Source organism: Arachis stenosperma, chromosome 2 (assembly GCF_014773155.1).
Source record: "Arachis stenosperma cultivar V10309 chromosome 2, arast.V10309.gnm1.PFL2, whole genome shotgun sequence".
NCBI classification, from domain to species: Eukaryota; Viridiplantae; Streptophyta; class Magnoliopsida; order Fabales; family Fabaceae; genus Arachis; species Arachis stenosperma.
In genome coordinates this window covers 108305937-108318206 of record NC_080378.1, presented here as the reverse complement: position 1 = coordinate 108318206, position 12270 = coordinate 108305937, and the positions used below count along the sequence as shown (strand labels likewise).

Below are 12270 nucleotides of genomic sequence, written 5' to 3'. Positions count from 1 at the left end.
ATCTCTTGGATTCTTTAATCGGAATCTTCGTGGTATAGGCAGGACCTGATGGCGGCATTCAAGAGAATCCGGAAGGTCTAAACCTTGTCTGTGGTATTCTGAGTAGGATTCAATGATTGAATGACTGTGACGTGCTTCAAACCTGTAACCTACTGGGCGTTAGTGACAGACGCAAAAGAGGGATTCTATTCCGGTAGGGGAGGGAACCAAACCGGTGATTGGCAGTACTGTGACAGAGTGCGTGCATTAGCTTTCACTGCGAGGATGGGAGGTAGCCGACAACGGTGAAACCCTACACGAGCTTGCCATGGAAAGGAGTAAGAAGGATTGGATGAAGACAGTAGGAAAGCAGAGAGACGGAAGGGAAGACATCTTCATACGCTTATCTGAAGCTCTCACCAATGATATACATAAGTATCTCTATCTTTATCTTTTATGTATTTTCGTTCATCACCATTATACATTTGAATCTGCCTGACTGAGATTTACAAGGTGACCATAGCTTGCTTCATACCACCAATCTCTGTGGGATCGACCCTTACTCGCGTAAGGTTTATTACTTGGACGACCCAGTGCACTTGCTGGTTAGTTGTGCGAAGTTGTGTTTATGCCATGGTAGTGAGCACCAAGTCTTTGGAGCCATTACTAGGGATTGTTTATGTTTTGAAAAGTATTGATCACAATTTCGTGCACCAAGTTTTTGGCGCCGTTGCCGGGGATTGTTCTTGTGTATGGACAACTGACGGTTCATCTTGTTGCTTAGATTAGGTATTTATTTTTTTCGAAATTCTTGAAGATGAATTCTAGAGTTTCATGATGATTTGTTGAAATCTGGCTGGCTGAGAAGCCATGTCTAATCTCATTGGACCGAGGTTTCAACTTATCATCACAGAAGCTTGTTGAATTTTTATCAATCTTGCTTTTGGAGCAGTGATCTGCTAAGGCTTGGCTGGCCTTTGGCCATGTCTAGTGTTTTGGACCGAAGCTTTCTTTGAAAGCTTGGCTGGCTGTGAAGCCATGTCTAATTCCTGGACCGAAGTCTTAGACTAGCATTGCACTGATTCCTGGAATTCTCATCAAGAATTTTGATAGCTTTTTCCACTTAATTTTTGAAAAACACAAAAAAAAAATTAGAAAGACATAAAAACCAAAAATACTTCTTGCTTGAGTCTAGTGTCTCATCTTAAGTTTGGTGTCCATTGCATGCATTCATTCATGTGTCTTAAAGATCTTCAAGTAATTCTTGATGATTTCTTACTCTGATCTTTGAATTCTTTTGACTTGAGTGTCTATGTGTCTCATATAGTGTCAGTAGTATACAAACTGCTAAGTTTGGTGTCTTGCATGCATTGTTATTTGATTCTTGTTGCATTTTGATTATTAAAAATCCAAAAATATTTTTAATTGGTGTCTTTTCAAGTCAATAATACAAAGAATTGAAGATTCAGAACATACTGCAGAGGAATTATACAGAAAAAGCTGGGCATTCGAAAATGCCCAGTGAAGAAGGCAGACTGGCGTTTAAACGCCAGCCAGGGTACCTGGTTGGGCGTTTAACGCCCAAAAAGGGTGCATTTTGGGCGTTAAACGCCAGAATGGATACCATTCTGGGCGTTTAACGCCAGGATGGTGCTAGGGGAAGATTTTGTTTTCAAATCAATTTTTTTTCAAGTTTTCAAAGTTTTTCAAAATCAAATCTTTTTCAAATCATATCCTTTCAATCAAATGTTTTCAAAATCAATTTCTTTCCTTTTTCAAAGATACTTACTAACAATTAATGATTTGATTGAACATTTTTTGCCTTTTCTGTTAAGGAAGGTTTCATGTATGAATCATATCTTTTCTTGTTAGGCAAGTCATCAATTTTTAAAATCAAATATTTTCAAATTGTTTTCAAATCATATCTTTTAAAATTGTTTTCAAATCATATCTTTTCAATCAAATGTTTTTAAAACCAATCATATCTTCTTAACCACATCTTTTTCAAAATAGTTTTCAATCAAATCTTTCTAACTTCTAATTTCAAATCCTTTTTCAAAAATCACTTGATTTCTTTTCCACTTTTATTTTCGAAAATCAATTAGTGTTTTTCAAAAATGTTTTCAAAATATTCTAATTAATTTTCGAAAAATTACTTTCCTCCTTCTCACATCCTTCTATTTATGGAGTACCACTCCTTCTCAATGCACAATTCGAACCTTATCTAAGTAAAGTTCGAATTCTTCTTCTCCTTCTTCTTACTATTTCTCTTTTCCTCTGACACCTCAAGGAATCTCTATACTGTGACATAGAGGATTCCATATTTTCTTGTTCTCTTCTCTTTCATATGAGCAGGAGCAGAGACAAAGGCATTCTTGTTGAAGCTGACCCTGAACCCGAAAGGACCTTGAAGAGAAAGCTAAGAGAAGCCAAAGCACAACTCTCTTTAGAGGACCTGACCGAATTCTTCAAAGAAGAAGAAGACATGGCAGCCGAAAACAACAATAATGCAAACAATGCAAGGAAGGTGCTAGGTGACTTTACTGCACCTACTCCTGATTTTTATGGGAGAAGCATCTCTATCCCTGCCATTGGAGCAAACAACTTTGAGCTTAAGCCTCAATTAGTTTCTCTAATGCAACAGAATTGCAAGTTCAATGGACTTCCAATGGAAGATCCTCATCAGTTTTTAGCTGAGTTCTTGCAAATCTGTGGCACAGTCAAGACTAATGGGGTTGACCCTGAGGTCTACAGACTGATGCTATTCCCTTTTGCTGTAAGAGACAGAGCTAGAATATGGTTGGACTCTCAACCTAAAGAAAGCCTGGACTCTTGGGAAAAGCTAGTCAATGCCTTCTTGGCAAAGTTCTTTCCACCACAAAGATGGAGTAAGCTTAGAGTGGAAGTCCAAACCTTCAGACAGAAGGATGGAGAATCCCTCTATGAAGCTTGGGAAAGATACAAACAATTAATCAGAAAATGTCCTTCTGACATGCTTTCTGAATGGAGCATCATAGGTATTTTCTATGATGGTCTCTCTGAACTATCCAAGATGTCTTTGGATAGCTCTGCTGGAGGATCTCTTCATCTGAAGAAGACGCCTACAGAGGCTCAAGAGCTAATTGAGATGGTTGCAAATAACCAATTCATGTACACTTCTGAAAGGAATCCTGTGAACAATGGGACTAGTCAGAAGAAAGGAGTTCTTGAGATTAACACTCTGAACGCCATTTTGGCTCAGAATAAAATATTGACTCAACAAGTCAATTTGATTTCTCAAAGTCTGTCTGGAATGCAAAATGCACCAAGCAGTACTAAGGAGGCTTCATCTGAGGAAGAAGCTTATGATCCTGAGAACCCTTCAATGGAAGAGGTGAATTACCTAGGAGAACCCTATGGTAACACCTATAATTCTTCATGGAGAAATCACCCAAATCTCTCATGGAAGAATCAAGAGAGACCTCAACAAGGTTTCAATAATAATGGTGGAAGAAACAGGTTTAACAATGGCAAACCTTTTCCATCATCTTCTCAGCAACAGACAGAGAATCCTAAGCAAAACCCCTCTGACTTAGCAACCATGGTCTCTGATCTAATTAAAACCACTCAAAGTTTCATGAATGAAACAAGGTCCTCCATTAGAAATTTGGAAGGACAAGTGGGACAGCTGAGCAAGAAAGTTACTGAACTCCCTCCAAGTACTCTCCCAAGCAACACAGAAGAAAATCCAAAAGGAGAGTGCAAAGCCATAAACATGGCCGAATTTGGAGAGAATGGAGAGGCAGTGAACGCCACTGAGGAAGACCTCAATGGGCGTGCACTAGCCTCCAATGAGTTCCCCAATGATGAACCATGGGAATCTGAGGCTCAAAATGAGACCATAGAGATTCCATTGGACTTACTTCTGCCTTTCATGAGCTCTGATGAGTATTCTTCCTCTGAAGAGGATGAGTATGTCACTGAAGAGCAAGTTGCTAAATACCTTGGAGCAATCATGAAGCTAAATGACAAGTTATTTGGAAATGAGACTTGGGAGGATGAACCCCCTTTGCTCACCAAAGAACTGGATGACTTGTCTAGGCAGAAATTACCTCAAAAGAAACAAGATCCTGGGAAGTTTTCAATACCTTGTACCATAGGCACCATGACCTTCAAGAAGGCTCTGTGTGACTTAGGGTCAAGTGTAAACCTCATGCCTCTCTCTGTAATGGAGAAGCTAGGGATCTTTGAGGTACAAGCTGCAAAAATCTCACTAGAGATGGCAGACAACTCAAGAAAACAAGCTCATGGACTTGTAGAGAATGTTTTGGTAAAGGTTGAAGACCATTACATCCCTACTGATTTCATAGTCCTAGAGACTGGGAAGTGCATGGATGAAACCATCATCCTTGGCAGACCCTTCCTAGCCACAGCAAAGGCTGTGATTGATGTTGATGGAGGTGAACTGATCATTCAAGTGAATGGAGAATCCCTTGTGTTTAAGGCTCAAGGATATCCCTCTGTCACCATAGAGATGAAGCATGAAAAGCTTCTCTCAAATCAGAGTCAAGAAGAGCCCCCACAGTCAAACTCTAAGTTTGGTGTTGGGAGGCCACAACCAAACTCTAAGTTTGGTGTTGAACCCCCACATTCAAACTCTAAGTTTGGTGTTGGGAGGTTCCAACATTGCTCTGAGTATCTGTGAGGCTCCATGAGAGCCCTCTGTCAAGCTACTGACATTAAAGAAGCGCTTGTTGGGAGGCAACCCAATGATTATATTTTATATATTTCTCTTTGTTATTTTATGTTTTTTTGTAGGTTGATGATCATAAGAAGTCACAAAATCCATTGAAAAAGCAAAAACAAAATGAAAAACAGGAAGAAAAACAGCACACCCTGGAGGAAGAAGCTGCTGGCGTTCAAACGCCCCAGCCTAGCAGTTGGGCGTTTAACGCCCAGTCTGGCACCATTCTGGGCATTTAACGCCAGAAAGGGGCACCAGACTGGCGTTAAACGCCAGAAAAGGGCAAGAACCTGGCGTTAAACGCCAGGAATGGGCACCAGCCCGGCGTTTAACGCCAGAAATGCCTCAAAACGTGATTTTGAGCAACATTTGGTGCAGGGATGACTTTTCCTTGACACCACAGGATCTGTGGACCCCACAGGATCCCCACCAACCCCACCACCACTCTCTCTCTTCTTCCCCCATTCACCAATCACCTCAATACCTCTTCTTCCCCCCTTGGCCGAATACACTAAGCCATTCCCTTCTTCTTCATTTCTTCTTCTTCTACTCTCTTCTTTCTTCTTTTGCTCGAGGACGAGCAAACATTTTAAGTTTGGTGTGGTAAAAGCGTTGCTTTTTCGTTTTTCCATAACCATTATGGCATCCAAGGCCGGAGAAACCTCTAGAAAGAGGAAAGGGAAGGCAAAAGCTTCCACCTCCGAGTCATGGGAGATGGATAGGTTCATCTCAAAGGTGCATCAAGACCACTTCTATGAAGTTGTGGCCTTGAAGAAGGTGATCCCCGAGGTCCCCTTTTCACTCAAAAAGGGTGAATATCCGGAGATCCGCCATGAGATCCAAAGAAGAGGTTGGGAAGTACTCACCAACCCCATTCAACAAGTTGGAATCTTGATGGTTCAAGAGTTCTATGCCAATGCATGGATCACCAAGAGCCATGATCAAAGTATGAACCCGGATCCAAAGAATTATCTTACTATGGTTCAGGGGAAATACTTGGATTTTAGTCCGGAAAGTGTGAGGGTGGCGTTCAACTTGCCTATGATGCAAGGAGATGAACATCCTTACACAAGAAGGGTCAACTTTGATCAAAGGTTGGACCAAGTCCTCTACCTTAGCAAGGTTAGCCTTTCCTCACCTCATTTGTCACCTCTGTTATTCAGTTGGAGTTGACATAGAGGGAGACATCACCATTGATGAGGATAAGCCCATTACCAAGAAAAGGATGGAGCACACAAGAGACCCTTCTCATCATGAGATCCCTGAGATACCTCAAGGGATGCACTTTCCTCCACAAAACTATTGGGAGCAACTAAACACCTCCCTAGGAGAATTAAGTTCCAACATGGGACAACTAAGGGTGGAGCATCAAGAACACTCCATTCTCCTCCATGAAATAAGAGAAGATCAAAGAATCATGAGAGAGGAGCAACAAAGGCAAGGAAGAGACATTGAGGAGCTCAAGCACTCCATAGGACCTTCAAGAGGAAGGAAGAGCCGCCATCACTAAGGTGGACCCGTTCCTTGATTTCCTTGTTCTTTATTCTTCTGTTTTTCGAATTTTTTATGCTTATGTTTGTCCATGTTTGTGTCTTGTGAGCATTAGTATCTTAGTGTCTATGCCTTAAAGTTATGAATGTCCCATGAATCCATCACCTTTCTTAAATAAAAACGTGCTTAAATTGAAAAGAGAAGAATTGCATGAATTTTAAATTTTATAACAGTTTAATTATTTTGATGTGGTGGCAACACTTTTGTTCTCTGAATGTATGCTTGAACAGTGCATATGTCTTTTGAATTTATGGTTCATGAATGTTGGCTCTTGAAAGAATGATGAAAAAGGAGACATGTTACTGAGGATCTGAAAAATCATAAAAATGATTCTTGAAGCAAGAAAAAGCAGTGAACACAAAAAAAAAAAGAAAAAAAAAGAAGCAGAAAGCAAACGAAAAAAAAAAAGAAAAGAGAAAGAGAAAGAAAGAAATAAAGTTGTGATCCAAGGCAATAAGAGTGTGCTTAAGAACCCTGGACACCTCTAATTGGGGACTTTAGCAAAGCTGAGTCACAATCTGAAAAGGTTCACCCAATTATGTGTCTGTGGCATGTATGTATCCGGTGGTAATACTGGAAGACAGAGTGCTTTGGGCCACAGCCAAGACTCAATAAAGTAGCTGTGTTCAAGAATCATCATACTTAACTAGGAGAATCAATAACACTATCTGGATTCTGAGTTCCTAAAGAAGCCAATCATTCTGAGTCCCAAAGGATAAAGTGGGATGCCAAAACTATTCAGAGGCAAAAAGCTGAATGCCCCGCTCATCTAATTAATACTGATCTTCATAGATGTTTTTAGAGTTCATTGCATATTCTCTTCTTTTTATCTTATTTGATCTTTAGTTGCTTGGGGACAAGCAACAATTTAAGTTTGGTGTTGTGATGAGCGGATAATTTGTACGCTTTTTGGCATTGTTTTTAGTATGTTATTAGTATGATTTAGTTAGTTCTTAGTATATTTTTATTAGTTTTTAGTTAAAATTCACTTTTCTGGACTTTACTATGAGTTTGTGTGTTTTTCTGTGATTTCAGGTATTTTCTGGCTGAAATTGAGGGACCTGAGCAAAAATCTGATTCAGAGACTGAAAAGGACTGCAGATGTTGTTGGATTCTGACCTCCCTGCACTCGAAGTGGATTTTCTGGCGCTACAGAAGCCCAATTGGCGCGCTCTCAACGGCGTTGGAAAGTAGACATCCTGGGCTTTCCAGCAATATATGATAGTCCATACTTTGCCCAAGATTTCATGGCCCAAACCGGCGTTCAAAGTCACCTACAGAAATTCCAGCGTTAAACGCCGGAACTGGCACCTAATTGGGAGTTAAACGCCCAAACTGGCATAAAAGCTGGCGTTTAACTCCAAGAGAAGTCTCTACACGAAAATGCTTCATTGCTCAGCCCAAGCACACACCAAGTGGGCCCGGAAGTGGATTTTTATGTCATTTACTCATCTTTGTACACCTTAGGCTACTAGTTTTCTATAAGTAGGACCTTTTACTATTGTATTGTAGATCTTCGGATCGATAGAGAGTCTTTTGATCATGTTTTGATGATTGAACTCACTTTGGGAGGCTGGCCATTCGGCCATGCCTAGACCTTGTTCTTATGTATTTTCAACGGTGGAGTTTCTACACACCATAGATTAAGGTGTGGAGCTCTGCTGTACCTCGAGTATTAATGCAATTACTATTGTTCTTCCATTCAATTCCGCTTGTTCTTTTACCAAGATATCACTTGTTCTTCAACTTGATGAATGTGATGATCCGTGACACTCATCATCATTCTCACCCATGAACAAGGTGACTGACAACCATTCTTGTTCTACAAGCATCTGAGGCTTAGTGAATATCTCTTGGATTCTTTAATCGGAATCTTCGTGGTATAGGCAGGACCTGATGGCGGCATTCAAGAGAATCCGGAAGGTCTAAACCTTGTCTGTGGTATTCTGAATAGGATTCAATGATTGAATGACTGTGACGTGCTTCAAACCTGTAACCTACTGGGCGTTAGTGACAGACGCAAAAGAGGGATTCTATTCCGGTAGGGGAGGGAACCAAACCGGTGATTGGCAGTACTGTGACAGAGTGCGTGCATTAGCTTTCACTGCGAGGATGGGAGGTAGCCACTGACAACGGTGAAACCCTACACGAGCTTGCCATGGAAAGGAGTAAGAAGGATTGGATGAAGACAGTAGGAAAGCAGAGAGACGGAAGGGAAGACATCTTCATACGCTTATCTGAAGCTCTCACCAATGATATACATAAGTATCTCTATCTTTATCTTTTATGTATTTTCGTTCATCACCATTATACATTTGAATCTGCCTGACTGAGATTTACAATGTGACCATAGCTTGCTTCATACCACCAATCTCCGTGGGATCGACCCTTACTCGCGTAAGGTTTATTACTTGGACGACCCAGTGCACTTGCTGGTTAGTTGTGCGAAGTTGTGTTTATGCCATGGTAGTGAGCACCAAGTCTTTGGAGCCATTACTAGGGATTGTTTATGTTTTGAAAAGTATTGATCACAATTTCGTGCACCAGGCTGGCAGCTTTTCAAATCCTTTATTTTTTGAATTCTTCCCTTTTGCATGCTCTTTTCATCACTTCTTCAACCCATAATTGCCTTAGGAACCTAAAATCACTTAAAAAATACATCAAGGCACCAAATGGGATTAAAGTGAATAAAATTAACTAAAGTTAAGCACAAAAGAGCATGTTTTCACATTTAAGCACAATTTAGGAAGAAATCTCAAAAGCATGCTATTTTAGTGAATAAGTGTGAGTTCATATGATGAAATCCATCCAATTCAAGCTAAAATATATCGTAAAATGTGGAATCATCAATTCTCCCATACTTAAACAATAGCATGTCCTCATGCTAAACCAACCAAAGGAGATGAATGAAGGGGAAATAATTTATTCAATGCAACTACTTATATGCATGCAACTATGCTAAATGCTATCTATATATATCTACAATATGGTTTCTATTGAGTTTGGTGAAAACAAACAAAAGAATCTCAATCAATCCAAAATAGAAATTTAGGGCTAAGATAAGGGATCAATGCAATATGATCCACATCCAAAGATTTGATTTGAAATCTTTAAAAATTAAGTTCAACAACTTGCAAGAAGTCACAAGATAAGCAATGGAATCATAGAATTGAGCAATTGAACCCCTCACCGGATGTGTTTACACTCTAGTCGCTCGGTGTTTAGGGCTTAATAACTCAATCCACCTTTAATCATGTTTCTCAAAGATTTGCAAGTAGTCTAACAATCAACTAATATTTGATGAATGAATGCAAATATCATGAGGTCTTTTGTGGGTTGTGTTCCGAGGGTTACCTGAAACTGTAGGTCGATCTCGGTCGAGATCTTCTGTACTGGTCGGAGCCGACGTGTCCGGCTGGCGAAGGGCGGCTGGAACTGGTGTGTTCGACTTGTTGAAATGACCGTGCTGCTGATCCTCTGTCACCGAAGGGTGGGGGGTACCTGCAAGGGACTCCGATGCTTACGTTAGCAAGGGTATTAAGCAGGTTTTTAGTAGAATCAGAGTATGAGTTATACCTGGGTGCTCCAGTGTATTTATAATGGTGTGGAGTGACCTTTTTAGATAAGATAAGTTAGTTAACTTATCTTATCTTTATCTTTGAGTTGAGGTCAGCGTATCTTCAATAGAACTGCCCTTATCTCTATAGGCTTGGGTTGCCTTAGGATTCGGGTCGTGCTCCTTCATTTGGGCCCTTAACTGGGCTCTCCTGTCGTTTTGGCCGAGCTCTTTGAAAAGAGGTCGGATAGTCTGACTAGAAGAGGTGGGTCGCTTTATCTTGAATCATCCCAAGTCGGATAGCTCGACCCAGGGTATGAACAGTGCCCCTGCTTGAGCTCGATCTTCTTTTCGAGGTCGAGTCCTTGACTTCGATCCTTCTTAAATTCGAACTCAAGCATTTGTCGATTCCTTTCTTTGTAAAATCTTTTTGAATGTAGAACGTTTTCCTCTAAAAGCGCGCGCTTTTGTATCAGCACTTTTTTTGGGAACGCAAGCGGTTTTAATATCCGCATTTAATTGGCATTTAATTGCCCTTCATTCTCTCTTGGCTTTTATTTTGAATTTTCGCGATCAAAAACGGTTTCTCTTCTTCATTTCTTCTTGTGTAACTTCTCCCTTTACTCTCTCGTTTTTCTGTTTCTCTCAACTGCTCTCTGTCTTTCGCTCGCGCCCCTGCTTTTTTGTGTTTGCAGTCGTTGCTTGGCGTTTTTCTGGGCAGCCTTTATCTCTGCGCTTCCACTCTTCTTTCGAAGCTTTTTCTTCGTCTCCAGGTTAGTCCCATTTCGTTTTTTCCTCGTTGTTTTTTAACTTTGCGATGAAGTTTTCCTTTTGATTTTCTTTTGGGAGAAAGTTTGGATCTTTCTGTTTTTTCGCTGATCACTGTGTGTCTTGTAGTTTCTCAAGAATACCTAGAGACCCTCACGTCCTTCTGCCATTCCAAGGGAAAGGCAGGCTCATCATTTTCATCCAGAAAAAAGGGCTGAGCTCCTTCAACAGCTCGGACCTTGAAAAAGTAGTTTTTAAAATCACGGAACGACTCATCAAACATGGAAAAGACATTCTTTCCCTGGGTGGAACGAAAGGAGACCCAAGTTGCTTTTTTTTCATCACTCCGGGCTTGGTCAAGACAAACAAGTAGAAAAAGAGAAATTGGGAAGCAGGAATACCAAAACCATTGCACAACAATTGGAAAATTTTTATGAAACCCCAGGAATTAAGGTGAAGTTGAGAGGGGGCAACATTACAAGACCATAACAGGTCGGTTTCAAATTTGGTAAAAGGAAGGGTGATACCCAGCTGACCAAAGAAAAAATCATAAGCATAAAAGAAAGGGCGACCATCAACAACCCGAGTTGAAAAGTAGACTCTCTCGTCAGAAGAGGGAGGGACAAGTTCATAGTTCTTCTCGTCACTAGAATTAATACAGACACTGTGAAACTGCCTAAGTTGAGCACAAAAATCAGAATCAACCAGCGAGACACACATGAGAACCATGGAGTCCACCCAATCGGCCATACCCGCAGGAACCTGAGAAGGCATCTCTACAACGTTATTTCGGGAAGACATGAAGTCAACTAAAGTCTACAAAAAGAAAAGAAGAATGGATTACTTAAAAACATTCCGGACGAGGCGCAAAACATCTCGACAAACATAAAGGGAAAACCCCAAGACTCAAAATAAGAAAGTCTGGGGGCATCCCTTGGAGGCAGTTGGTGCACGAAATTGCAATAACACTTTTGCAATCCCGCACAACTAACCAGCAAGTGCACTGGGTCGTCCAAGTAATACCTTGCGTGAGCAAGGGTCGATCCCACGGAGATTGTTGGCTTGAAGCAAGCTATGGTTACCTTGTAAATCTTAGTCAGGATATCAGGAATTATCAGGATTGATTGTAAAAAGCAAAAGAACATGAAAAAGGTACTTGTTTTGCAATGATGGAGAATGGGCTGAGGCTTTGGAGATGCTCCATCTTCCGAATCTCTGCTTTCCTACTGTCCTCTTCATCAAACACGCAAGGCTCCTCCCATGGCAAGCTGTATGTAGGGTTTCACCGTTGTCAGTGGCTACCTCCCATCCTCTCAGTGAAAATACGTCCCTGATGCTCTGTCACAGCATAGGCTAATCATCTGTCGGTTCTCAATCAGGCCGGAATAGAATCCAGTGATTCTTTTGCGTCTGTCACTAACGCCCCACCTTCAGGAGTTTGAAGCACGTCACAGTCATTCAATCATTGAGTCCTACTCAGAATACCACAGACAAGGTTTAGACCTTCCGGACTCTCTTGAATGCCGCCATCAGTCTAGCTTATACCACGAAAATTCCGATTAAAGAATCCAAGAGATATCTACTTAATCTAAAGTAGAACAGAGGTGGTTGTCGGGCACATGTTCATAGTTGAGAATGATGATGAGTGTCACAGATCATCACATTCATCCGGGTTAAGAGCAAGTGATATCTT

The 12270-nt window shown here is 40.9% G+C and overlaps 1 non-coding gene across 1 annotated transcript; it reads right to left on the bottom strand.

Annotated features, from left to right (window-relative positions):
• Positions 1-2869: 2869 nt before the first annotated feature.
• LOC130964778 (small nucleolar RNA R71) lies at positions 2870-2977 on the bottom strand. Its single transcript, XR_009080852.1, has one exon. It is a non-coding gene; the product is annotated as a small nucleolar RNA R71 (small nucleolar RNA).
• Between the last annotated feature and the right edge of the window lie 9293 nt (positions 2978-12270).